The sequence below is a fragment of the Trichoplusia ni genome, unplaced genomic scaffold (genome assembly GCF_003590095.1).
Source record: "Trichoplusia ni isolate ovarian cell line Hi5 unplaced genomic scaffold, tn1 tig00003865, whole genome shotgun sequence".
Taxonomy (NCBI): Eukaryota; Metazoa; Arthropoda; class Insecta; order Lepidoptera; family Noctuidae; genus Trichoplusia; species Trichoplusia ni.
In genome coordinates, this window is record NW_020800464.1 from 32592 (window position 1) to 45307 (window position 12716).

Here is a 12716-nt window from a genome sequence, read left to right on the forward strand (position 1 = left end):
AGTTTGGTTCAGAGATAGATTTGACCTTGAGAAAGAACATAGGATAGTTTTTATCCCGGACTTTTAAAGAGTTCTTTTTTAAACGCGATATAACCGACCTCGACGCGGGCGAAAAGCTAGGAAAGAATAATACTACCTACCAGAAGTTGCACTTCTTTGATCTCGAAGAAAGCCGCCATTATAAAGGCGTAAAAAGTTTCCAGCGCACCTGGTGCATTTTAAACCGTACCTTATGATTACACACACAAGAGGGCAATTCCTTTGTGTTCAGAATTTACATACGCTACGTCACAGTTCGAGAAGCAAAGTGGAACTTTAACAAAGTAGGTCTTATAAAAAAACATTATTTTTTTATAATAAATATATTTTTTATTAACTAACTATTTATAACGAAATATTATTTAACCAACATTAAATATATAATATTTAAATAAACCGCCTCTAGCATACCTACTTTTAAATTTTAAACGGAACGTAGTGTAATGAATTCTCTCAATATTTGTGTTACTATTCGGGAAATTATTAAAACTGATTACTTGAAATAACAGTTATATTATTCACATTCATAAATTACAACTTTTTATCTCCTTCCACGAGATGTCCGAACAGAATGCCCTTCTTCTTCTTCTCTCGTCAAAAACTACTAAACGTGACTAAACATCACTGATTTAGAGCTAACCATGATTTTGTGGGTCCCATTATGCCAGGGTTCAGCTATTGGTGCTGGGGTTGGGGTGGCTGATTATATTTCAGATCAACCTTCATAAAATTACAATTGGATGTCACTTAGGTAAGTTAATCCAATCTTCAATTTTATTTCATGTTGATTTGAAATATAATTGATTAACAGAGTAGTTGTTCAGAGATTGAGGCATAATGGGTACATCTTATAAGCCTGGATATGATGAATAACGGTTAAGGCTTTATAATTATTAAGATATCTATTTATAGTGGCATATTATCCTAATATTAGTATCTATATTTGTTTTTATCCATATATTCTGTCATACACATTGATTATTGATCAACTATTAATTTTGATTTTTTATAAAATTAGTCTGTAGTAATTAACAAATTTTTACTAAATGCCAAATTTGTAAGCCAAAAAGGCAGAACATGTTGATGCATATATTGTCCTTATATTTTCACCACATCATAAAATGTTTAACACATGTTTTAGGCAAATAAATACTTCTTTATCTTTGTTCTATTACTGAGATTAATGTAATATGAGTTTTTAAGTGGAACAATGAACAAATTTTATGTTATTTACTAGCTTGTGCCCGCGACTTCGTCCGCGTGGAATAGTGACTTCCGGCAGAAAAGTATAGATAGCTGTGTCCGCGACTCCGTCAGCGTGTAACTCCTTGTATATTAAGTTAATGTATTGGTAATATTTATTATTATTATTTATATTGGTAATATTGTTTAGATCACGTTCACATAAGGCTTAACCCTTTATAAGACACAGAACTTAAAAATATTTATAGCTTTTAAACTTTATAATAATGTGTTAAGGTTCAAATTCTGGTGGCAATATAAGTACCACTGCCTTATAAAGGTAAGGTAAAGGTACCTATAAAACGAAAATACTTTAGTGCAAAGCTTCCGGGTAAACTATATTGAAAGTTGACCCGTCCGGCACGTGAACATAAAGACTTTTAGAACTGCTAACACGGGAAAGAGCAACATACAACTGACCATGTGAGAAACAACTGACACTGAGATCTACTCCAGCAACACGAAAAGTCTGCCCTTGAGCCTTGTTAATTGTCATTGCATAACACACCGATACTGGGAATTGCGTCCTTTTAAATTGGAATGGAAAATTATTTGGTATTAAGGGTATTCTGGGAATAAAGACGGTTTCTCCTGCACCGCAACCTGTTAAAATTTGAGCCTCGATTATATTTTATTGCAACTGGGTTACTTTTAGTCGAGTTCCATTGCAAAGTTGTGGTGGTTTTAAATTTCGGAGCGTAATAATCGGTATCCCAATTTTTAAACAAATTTCATGAGAGGGAAGTCCGGGCATATTTAAAGAATTTAAAAATTCTATCGGGTAATTAGTGGCTTCTTGTTCATCGACCATTCTATTTATTGATCTATAAACTTTGCTTTCCCCCTGTATATTCGACAGTATTTTGTTATTGATCTCAGATGCCTGGTCATTGCGAGGAGTTAAAATAGATCTTTCGCATAGCCAAGAATTGTCCCTATTTAATATATTTGTTACGTCACCGTAAACCGACGATATAAGATGTGGTTGAGATTGCACCATACAACATAATTCAGGCGTCAGTATAAGTTTTCCTTGGTGTAGTTGTGGATAGGTACCTTCACCAATCTTTAATAATGTGTCAGAAAATTGACTATCATCCGGGTTATCTCCAGTTCTCACTCGCATATTTATAGTCAAATGCACCGATTGTATATCTCGCCATAAATAAGAGCTTTTCAGGCAAGCCCTAACCTCATCAGCTCGGGTTCCCCGTGGTATTACCGGTAAGGTTTGTCGGAAATCACCACAAAATAAAACCGTGATACCGCCCATTGGTCGATCATTTTGTCTTATATCCCTTAAAGTTCTGTCTACCGCTTCTACTCCTTTTCGATGGGCCATCGTACATTCATCCCATATGATTAAACTACACTCGCGTAATACCTTAGCTTTGTCGCTATTTCTTGAAATACTACAGGTTGGATTTTCCGTGCGATCTAAATCAATTGGTATTTTAAACATACTGTGAGCAGTTTTACCTCCTGGTAGCAATGTTGCAGCTATCCCTGATGAAGCTACGGCAAGCGCAATTTTACGCTGATTTCGAACATAAGCCAATATTAATTTAGTCAAAAAGGTTTTTCCAGTTCCTCCAGGTGCATCTAAAAACCATATTGTTCCCAAATTATTTTGAACACTTTTGCACACGCGGTCATAAACTGAACGTTGTTCTGCAGTCATCATTGGGACACCGTTTTCTAATGTTGTCAGCAGTTCCGTTAAATTGTAACCAATCTCTGCGGAATATTCCCTATTAGTTACCTCTCCGACTGAGGTTGGTGTTGGCAAACCATATTCACAGAGTGATTTACCGCCTACTGCTGTTAAGTCATCCTGAAGAGCTAATAAGCACTGATTTATGGCAAGATCACGGAAATTATCATTAGTTGTGCCTTCATCATTGTTAGGTATATTTCTAAGAAAGTCTTCTGAAAATTTTTCTTTATATTTTTCCCATAATGTTACAGCATCTGACAAATTACAAAATGTGAGTAATGTTACAAATAAATGGCGTAACCGTCGTGGATTATCACTAACACAGGATTCTGCTAAAGCGTCATCCCAATGCTGATCATTTTCAAGCAAATGACGCGCTTGGCAAGCTGCTTGATAAGTGGGATAAACAACATCGTCTACTTTTCTCAAATCTATAAATGAGGTTGGTCCTCGCACGGTATGTAATAATAATCGCAAATAGAAACACTCAGCGTTGTTAGGATGAACGGTGTACACTCTACCAAGAACATGTTCTTTAAAAATACCTGACTCGCCATCTACAGGCCTGCCACGGCGTCTTCGATTAAAGACACCCCGTTGCTTATCGTAGGTATAATACGATGGAACTTCCTCATACAAAAGAGATTTTGCAAAATCATCAGTTTGGCAAAGTCGAAAGAATGCTAATAAACTTGTTTGTCTAGGGTTCTCTAACCGTTCTGTGACATTTTGGGCGTTGAAATATATACGTTGGCCGCCTTCAAGATGAACATCCAGATGAGTCACAGGTGGATAATCTTTCGTGAATGTTGAAACTTAAGATCCGCCACACAGCTTCTGAAGAACTTATATATCTGCCTGACTGAAATCTTGTAACTTCATCATGTTCATTTCTCAAAGCAAATGTAGCTTGGTCACTGCCCTTATTAATATACTTACAAATATATTTTATTGACTCTACACTATTACACATTTCAACATTTATGTGAGCTTGAAATGCTCTGGACAACACAGGAGAATACGGAACGACCCACCTATTATCTAAAGTAACTTGTTGTCCAGACACTCGCTTTTCAACAGTAAAACCATCATTATCTCTTGAACGGCGACGATATAATGGGTATCCATCATGTCCTGTTACAGTGCCATCCACTAAGGCTTTTGGATATCTTTTAGTGCAACGACCGTCTTGCATGCAAGGAGAATTCCCGTTAAACGAACCACATGGACCATGTATCATATGAGTTTTAACAATGTCGTATAACACGGGATCTGCAATCGGACTTGGAATTTCAGCACTGATTAAACTGTCTACATCATTAGGTCGAACCTTATCTTTTAACCAAAGCAGGATATGTGCGTGAGGTAAGCCGCGTTTTTGCCATTCAATACTATACATATAACACAATACTTCTCCAAAAATTTTATCTTTGGTAAGTAGATCTATCATTGATTTCAATTTTAAATGAAAAACTCTTGCGATGATATCATGGCGGTCATGCGGTGCTTGACCCTCAAGAAGCTCCCGAGTAATTTCATCCCACTTAGGATTGGTAGTTACAGTAATAAATAAGTCGGGACGTCCATATTTTCTTACGTAACAAAAAGCATCTTGAGTACTTTCGTGCATGTATCGTGGACCACCAGTAAAAGAAGAGGGCAAAATAACTAAACGACCCATACGAATTAACCTGATGCAACATGTTCTGAAGTTGTGATATGAGTTCAGTATTTAAATTCGGGAAATATTGATTTCTTATATTCGACTGTTCGTTGTAGTCGGATACAAAATATATTTGAAGAAACTTAGGTTGGTTTTCAGGCAAAAGGGATCCTATCAAATGGTAAACCTGACCTTGTATCTTAAAAGTAGGCATGAAATGACCTTCTGAGATTTGTTGAGCGCCAAAGGATGTCATTTGAAATGCACTATTATAAGTGCGAATATTATCTAAAAACTGTTTAGATTGTATATGTTCCCCTAAAAGTAGTGATTTCAAAGGTTCCGGTGGGTCTTCGAATGAAGGCAAATTTATTTTACCTGTAGAACAACAGAAACCAGCTGACTCCTTACTCCACTTTGAAGCATTACAAAAACGACATACCACGTTCATATCGCCTATTACAGAAGATGATCCATAATCAATTGTGAGGTTATAAGCAAACCCACTTTTATATTTGTCGGACCAAGCCACCGAATTTCTAGATTGATCTTCTATGTGTACATCTAAGTTATTAAGGCTATGTCGAAATCTGTCTGCAGTAAGACGGGCCTCTCGCTGTTCGTCCGTTTCAAGAGACCGAATATTTTCGATTCTTAATCTTTCATTAGACAAACTTACTGATCGTTCTTGTCTCAAAGAATTATAATATTCGCGTACCGACTCTAGTCGTTGTTCATGCTCATGTGCGTCTTCGAGAGATCGAATAACATTATGGTGCACCCTATCATTTGTCAAACGGTCTTCATATTGAGTTAAAGTTTCAGATTCTCGAGATAAAATATGACGTTCGCGGTCAGCTGTGAGACGCAATTCCCTCTCAGTGTAGGTTTCTGACTCGCGAGACAATATATGACGTTCGCGGTCAGCTGTGAGACGCAATTCCCTCTCAGTGTAGGTTTCTGACTCGCGAGACAATATATGACGTTCGCGGTCAGCTGTGAGACGCAATTCCCTCTCAGTGTAGGTTTCTGACTCGCGAGACAATATATGACGTTCGCGGTCAGCTGTGAGACGCAATTCCCTCTCAGTGTAGGTTTCTGACTCGCGAGACAATATATGACGTTCGCGGTCAGATGTGAGACGCAATTCTCTGTCAGTGAAGGTTTCTGACTCGCGAGACAATATATGACGTTCGCGGTCAGCTGTGAGACGCAATTCCCTCTCAGTGTAGGTTTCTGACTCGCGAGACAATGTATGCCGTTCGCGGTCAGCAGTGAGACGCAATTCTCGTTGTGACGCAGTTTCAGCATCTCGGGATAACACATGTTGTTCTCGGTCAATGGTAAGCCTCAGCTCTCGTTGAGAAGAGCTTTGAGACGCCCGTGATGTAGCTCGTCTCGCTCTGTCAGCTGCTAATCTAATCTCTCTCTCTGGAGAGCTTTCATTGGCTCGAGAGGTTGAGGCACTAACTCTCATAGAGTTTAACCGATGTGCTCTTTCCTCTGCCGATTCTTGAGAACGCGCATTTCTCATCCTTTTAGCATCTCTCGAATTTCGAGATAAAGATGGTCGTTTTTTAGGTGGCATTGTGTATTTTTAATCGACGGTAACTGAAGCTACCTTACACTTACAATTATATATAGTTATTATGTAATAATTACGAAAATAAACTATTAATATAATAAAACACTACCAATTACGAAAATAAACTATTAATACAATTAAACACTACCAAAATAACTAATATAATGATAACGAAAATAAACTATTAATATAATTAAACACTACCAATTACGAAAATAAAATAATCCTTATAGCATGACTCTGTATTCACGCGCGATTTCTTATTATTTCATGTATAACTTTGGTGTTTCTACACCGATTTACATGATTCTTTTTTTATTGAATAGGTAATAATGTTAACTTTTTTAATTGGGGATGAGTGATAGTGTTGTAAACGTTAGAGTAGACAAATACAATCAGAAATCTCCGAATTGCTAAGCTATCGGGAGTTTCACGTGTTATTGTGAGTCAACCATAAAAGTTAGACATGCTGTCGAGGAATATTTTTTATATAATTTTAGGGAGAATATTTCCGTCATACATGATTTCTATGTAGCTTTAACCTATAAGCCTGCACACGTGACGGAAGCTTAAAAAATGGAGTAACTTACCCCGTTTTCCCAATATTTCCCTTCACTGCTCTGCTCCTATTGGTCGTAGCGTAATGAAAAGTATACTATAACCTGCCCAAGAGTATGAAGAATAATTGTGCCAAATTTCGTTAAAATCCGTCGAGTAGTTTTTGTTTCTATAACGAATATACAGACAGACAGACAGACAGACAGACAGACAGACAGACAGACAAAAATTTTACTGATTGCATTTTTGGCATCAGTAGCGATCCCTAACCACCCCTTGATAGTTATTTTTTAAATATATTTTATGTACAGAATTGACCTCTCTACAGATTTATTATAAGTATAGATATAGATATAGATATAGATATAGATATAGATATATAGATATAGAGTATAGATATAGATTTTACACATGTTTATGCAAATAAATATATCTTTATCTTTATCAATTGTTCTACATATTGTGGAGACTGTGTCCACCAATTTCATGATTGACTATTAATTACCAATTTGTGCTCTTTTTGACATCAATGTAACTATGACTTTTTTTTAAGTCATACATATTTCCTGCACCTTGTGCAATTTGATACTTAACCATTAGCTTTTAACAATGTAACTATGGATTTTTGAGTAAGACACATTTCCAATACATAGTGATATTGTGTACAGTTTGATAATTAATTATTCATTGTTAACAATGTAACAATAAATTTTTAGTAACAAATTTTCTACACATTGTGTTAATTGTGTCAAACAATTTGATAATTAGTTTTTAATTATTTACAATGTAATTATGATTTTTTAGTAATACAGATTTTCTTCATATTGTTTTAATTGTGCCATAAAATTAGATAATTAGTTACTAATTTTTGCTCTTTTTTAGCGCAGCCATAATAAGAGAATTTAAGGTACTGCAAATATTTCTTATTTATAAGCTATTAATAAGAAATAACAAGATGATAATGAGATATTCCATTTACTGTAAGTTGCAGTTTGTAAGTCACTCAATTATGATTAAAATTAAATTAAAATTTTTGTCACTGCAGTTGTCGGTTCCTAAGACATGAGCTGTAAGGCCTTGCAAAGGTAGTAGAACCTACAACCAAACCACCTTTTTTCCTGATTAAACTAAAGAGCATTTCTGCTGCTCTTGCAGATGTACTGCTTTAGTCTGGGATACAGCTGTCAGCAGGTATAAATTTGATACCTGATTAACTGTTTTGAAGGCAAAGGGTAAGACTTTTAATATGGTAGAGTTAACTTATTTCAGGTATTGGTTGAGGCTACAAGGATCTTTAAATCTTAGAAGTTAGCAATAATTTATGATCTTAAAAATAAAAAGTACATTATGGTTCCTTTCCTTTTTTACTGAGAGTAAGGTACTGTCAAAAGATTGGTTATCACAATTCTCATCTTATTAATTGTCAGGGTGTGACATGGGCTATGTTATTTAGTTTAATATATGAGAGGGCGGCTAGTACCCATTGAGCCGCTATCCAAGCTAGGAGTTAGGAGATTTTTGTGTCTTGGTTCAAATAAATAACTTAATAATTCTGTCTCTTCAGATACAGGTGTATTGTATGTGTCATTAACATAATATATGTATGTTTGTGTCTATTGTCAACAGAGTTATTCCTGTGCCATATAATTATGTTCTAGCCTATTTTGTCATCATGTTGCTTGTAACCAGTTGTTGCAAGTTCTATTTAATAACCATCTATACTTTCTTAACCGATAAGCAATATGTTTATAATATTGTGCTTTGAGGCAGCTAGCACATCAGTTAGCTGGTTCAATACAAAATATGGGTTCTGGCTTTCTGTAATACAGGCAAACCTCAATCTGAGTAAGCCTCTCAGAAATCATTTGTTATCCATACCTAATTCCTCTCCCATCTTTAGAGTCAATGCTGATTTGTGGAAATTTAGGGTTTTGAAGCTAGCTCCATTCTCTAAACTTTCAATTAATGTTTCCTAATTAATAAGGGTGAAGATCAGGATAGGATCCCGGTCACTGCTTTGTTGACACAGATGGTAACATGATGGTTAATGAGCTATCTAACATTGGCTTCTAAGTGCTTCCCCTAAGAGATGCTTTTTGTCAGGGCACCTAGTCTGCTCAGTGTGTGTTCAATTCACGGTTAAAAATCCCAAAATTGGGTGAATAAGAACTTAGTGACTTTTTGCTTTGTCATTATTAATATTCTGAAACATTTAGTAAGGTAAACAAATGTTGGGAATGCTTAAAAAACATATTCATGTCAACTAAATATTGATGCATATACATTTAGTTTAGTAGCATTAATGTTATTGGGTGCCTCACTTCTTAGAGATATGTGTGTCACATTGTTTTTTATTGCTATAGATAAACTTGTGGGGCCCAAAATCTATTGATAACGAAACAAGTATGGTTTTTTCGTTGACTTACATGTGGAACTGAGCACTATTTATCTTACTTATGTATTTGCAGCCATGTTACTCTGGCTGTATAATCTTGCAATGTGTTTTAATCCAGTTAATATCATGAGTAATAATAATATGTTCTAATTGATGTATTAAATGCAAATCATCATTCTAAACAAGGCACCACACTACAATTGTTTTCGCCATTACAATGTGTCACCATTCTATTAGAAAAGCTTTAGAAACTAGTTCTAGTATACATTTTCTGCAATGTTCTTATAGTTTCGGATTATGTAATGGGGCCCCATAGGTCAGTCGACAGCATCAAGATTGCTATTGTTATGCAACAAGGCTAAGAACTTAACTTTGTTCTATTATTTTTTGTGTGTGTTTGAACATAACCTCTTGGGCAGGTTGACAGAAGGTTCCCAACAATCTTGCCAATTTGCTGATTGGTCAATGTTTAATATCATTGATATTTAGTATCTCTATAGGAGTTGCATTCTTGCTGTATTTCTGATGTTAACTAGTCTCTATTCATAGTAAACCTAAAGTATTTAGTGCACTAATATACTTTAATCATAGTTAACAATGAGGGAAAATCATTTAGATAAATGTGAGTGTAGCCCCTCTGTCAGCCAGACATTTATTCTGATTCTAACCAATGGGTGGTCATTCAGACAACCGTTTGTTAAATCTCTAGTCTGTAAGGACTGTGGGTGCTGTACATGGACTACATAGAATTGCAGTAAAGGACATGGCCGGAAATTGTATGAACCTGTGCCCTAGCATGTACATGAATAAAATCTACGTCAATTAATAGTAAACATCGTCAGAAACAAGAATAAAAAAGATTTATTATGCTCAGCAGTCGCTGACAAGAGTTATGAAGGTTGAAAGTTAAACTATGGTTAAAGCACTTTTATGTTCCTGGTATATAAATATTTAATCTAGACATTTAATATTCATAATACAATCTCTTGAACACTGAGAGCAGCATTATTTTTCAATTTGAGTAAATCAATTGATTGGAAGTTAGAACAATATTACACAATATTATTCTACTGATAACATTTTGGATTAGACAGCAAATAAAAGAAATTAAATTGTTGAAACATTTAATATTAATAAAACATTATAAAACGCGGCTGGTGAAAAGACAGCTTCTTGGTATCTCGTCCATACCAAGTATCAAAGAATTGTCATAATGTGAGCACAACATCCAACAGTCCGGTTGCCAGATACACAATTACACCAATAACTTAAGATACCATTTCTAGGTTAGTCTTCAAATGAGGGAAGCTCGTCATATAAAAAATACGTGTAATATTCACGCCTTGACGTATGTCTCGATTTAATAGGTCCTCATAGAAGAGGATGATTTCATTTAATTTCAAGTGCTGCGAAAGTATTTGTTAAACTTGAGTTCTCCAATAATAACTCCCATTCATTAGAATGTGCATATAGCTTATTATAAAACAGCAAAGCTGATTTCATTAAGGTAGGCACTAAATAACCTGCACTTTGCTGACATCCATCAAATATGCATCGCCTAGATGTATTAGCACAACATCTATAATTAGGTGGGGCAATTGATGAAACATCTTGACCTGGGCCAAGATGAAGTTGTGGGGCAAGTGGTGGAGGAATTGGTATTTGGATATTTTGATCAGGTTGGTGGTCTCCTAAGGCATCAAAACGGTTGGAATCAGTAATAATTCTTCGGCTCACTTCTCTGTTAGCTCTCATGTAACAACCATGACATAAAAAGTTGGCTGCTCTAATCTGAAAAAAAAAAAGATGAAACTAATACCACTCACACTTGACAATCAATAGCTTAACTTTCTATATTTCTAAACTCAAATGTATGTACATAACAATATTATTATTTTATTGCCAACATCAAAGCAAGACACATATTACAAAATAAAATACCCCATCTCATCTCTGTCAATCAAACAGATACTCATACAGTTTTTACCAATATATAGAGTGATTAATGAGGAAGGTGAAAGTATATAATACATCCATATTATAGCACAGAAATACAGAGAGTTCCAAAGATTTGTAAAATCCGTGTGGAGTCAGAGTAAATCACTAGTTATCTAAATAAGGCAAGTAAATACTTGTCCTAACTGATTCTTAATTGAAAATATTCCTCATTAATAATAATTAATATTAAATCAGCATTAAATATTACTTTACAGTAACTGTATTGACTAGCCTGTAACATTTTGAATTAGAACTTCAAATAAGTTTAAATTATTTAATGTCTTGACTACACTATTAAAACTGTAACAATTATTCACATGTAGATATTTAAAAACGTACTACTTACATGTCATCATGTAAGTACTGCCACAGTGATACAACTGAGGCAGGAAGGCTTCCCTCCAGAATTTCGTGTCTTTTGGCATGTGTAACTGATTTACTACAGCCATAACAAACATTGATATGACCGAGTTGTCTTTCCCTGGAATTCGTTGCAAGACATCTTGATATCTTGTCATAACACGCACCACAGACATGGCTATGAGATGATAGCTGTGAAGGTAAAATAAGTATCTTTATTAGTCTTGAGATTATAGATAGGTATTTAAATAATATGAATGCTGTAGGTATAAAAAAGATTTAATGATGCTACAACATACCTCGAATGTTAACCACTCCGATAAAAGAACAGTCATATCGGGAGGTAATGATGATAAAACATGTCTCCTGATACGTTCTCCGATTGTGATCCGGTTGTAAAAGGTCCATTTTCCTTAAGCATACACAGTACGACTAGTTAGTGGAGCACTCGCGTGGGGCTACGACATATTATATTTATAAACGAAAAACAAACCGGCGCAATGACAGTTTATTGTTTACAAATTATGTGAGAATGTGATTTGACATTGACATTAGACGCTCGATATTCATCACTTCAATGTTGTCAGCACAAAAGTGACTATCTACCTTTGTACGCGAACTTAGTTTTATTTACTTAATAATATTTATGGTTTCATTTATTTAAATAAATCAGAAAGCTTAAAAAAAATATGTGTTATGTAAGTTATAATTATTTATGAACATTTTACATTTTAAGCTCGATGTCTATAGTGACGGACTTTCCCTACTTCGTTCTTTGTGAATATTATACGGCAACATTAAGGGTACTTTTGAGTGGAGTACAAACGAAGAAAATCTTTTTATTGTATGTTTTTTTCTCCCGCTGCTACAGTAAATTGAGCTATTTTCAAAATTCCTTATTCGTTTTTTTATAATTATTGGTTTTATTTTGGTTCTTGTACACTCTGGGGCAGAATCCGGCCAAGTCCTGTATATGACATTTTCAAAGCGGATTAATTTTTCTGAGTTTAGGTGTTATTAACCCTAAGAAATCAGTTTTATCTTAAGACTGTGCAAGACATGTGATATTGATGGTCCAAGGTTCCCATATCCACTATTTGAAAACTATAATATTTTTCTATATATATTTTTGGTTTTCAGTTAAGAACAAATCTGATCT

The 12716-nt window shown here is 34.9% G+C and overlaps 1 long non-coding RNA gene across 1 annotated transcript; it reads right to left on the bottom strand.

Moving 5' to 3' along the window:
* Positions 1 to 10309: 10309 nt before the first annotated feature.
* Positions 10310 to 11743, bottom strand: LOC113508118. The gene is made up of 2 exons (XR_003401983.1): positions 11544 to 11743; positions 10310 to 10990 (listed from the first exon to the last, which is right to left on the bottom strand). It is a non-coding gene; the product is annotated as an uncharacterized LOC113508118 (long non-coding RNA).
* Positions 11744 to 12716: the final 973 nt, after the last annotated feature.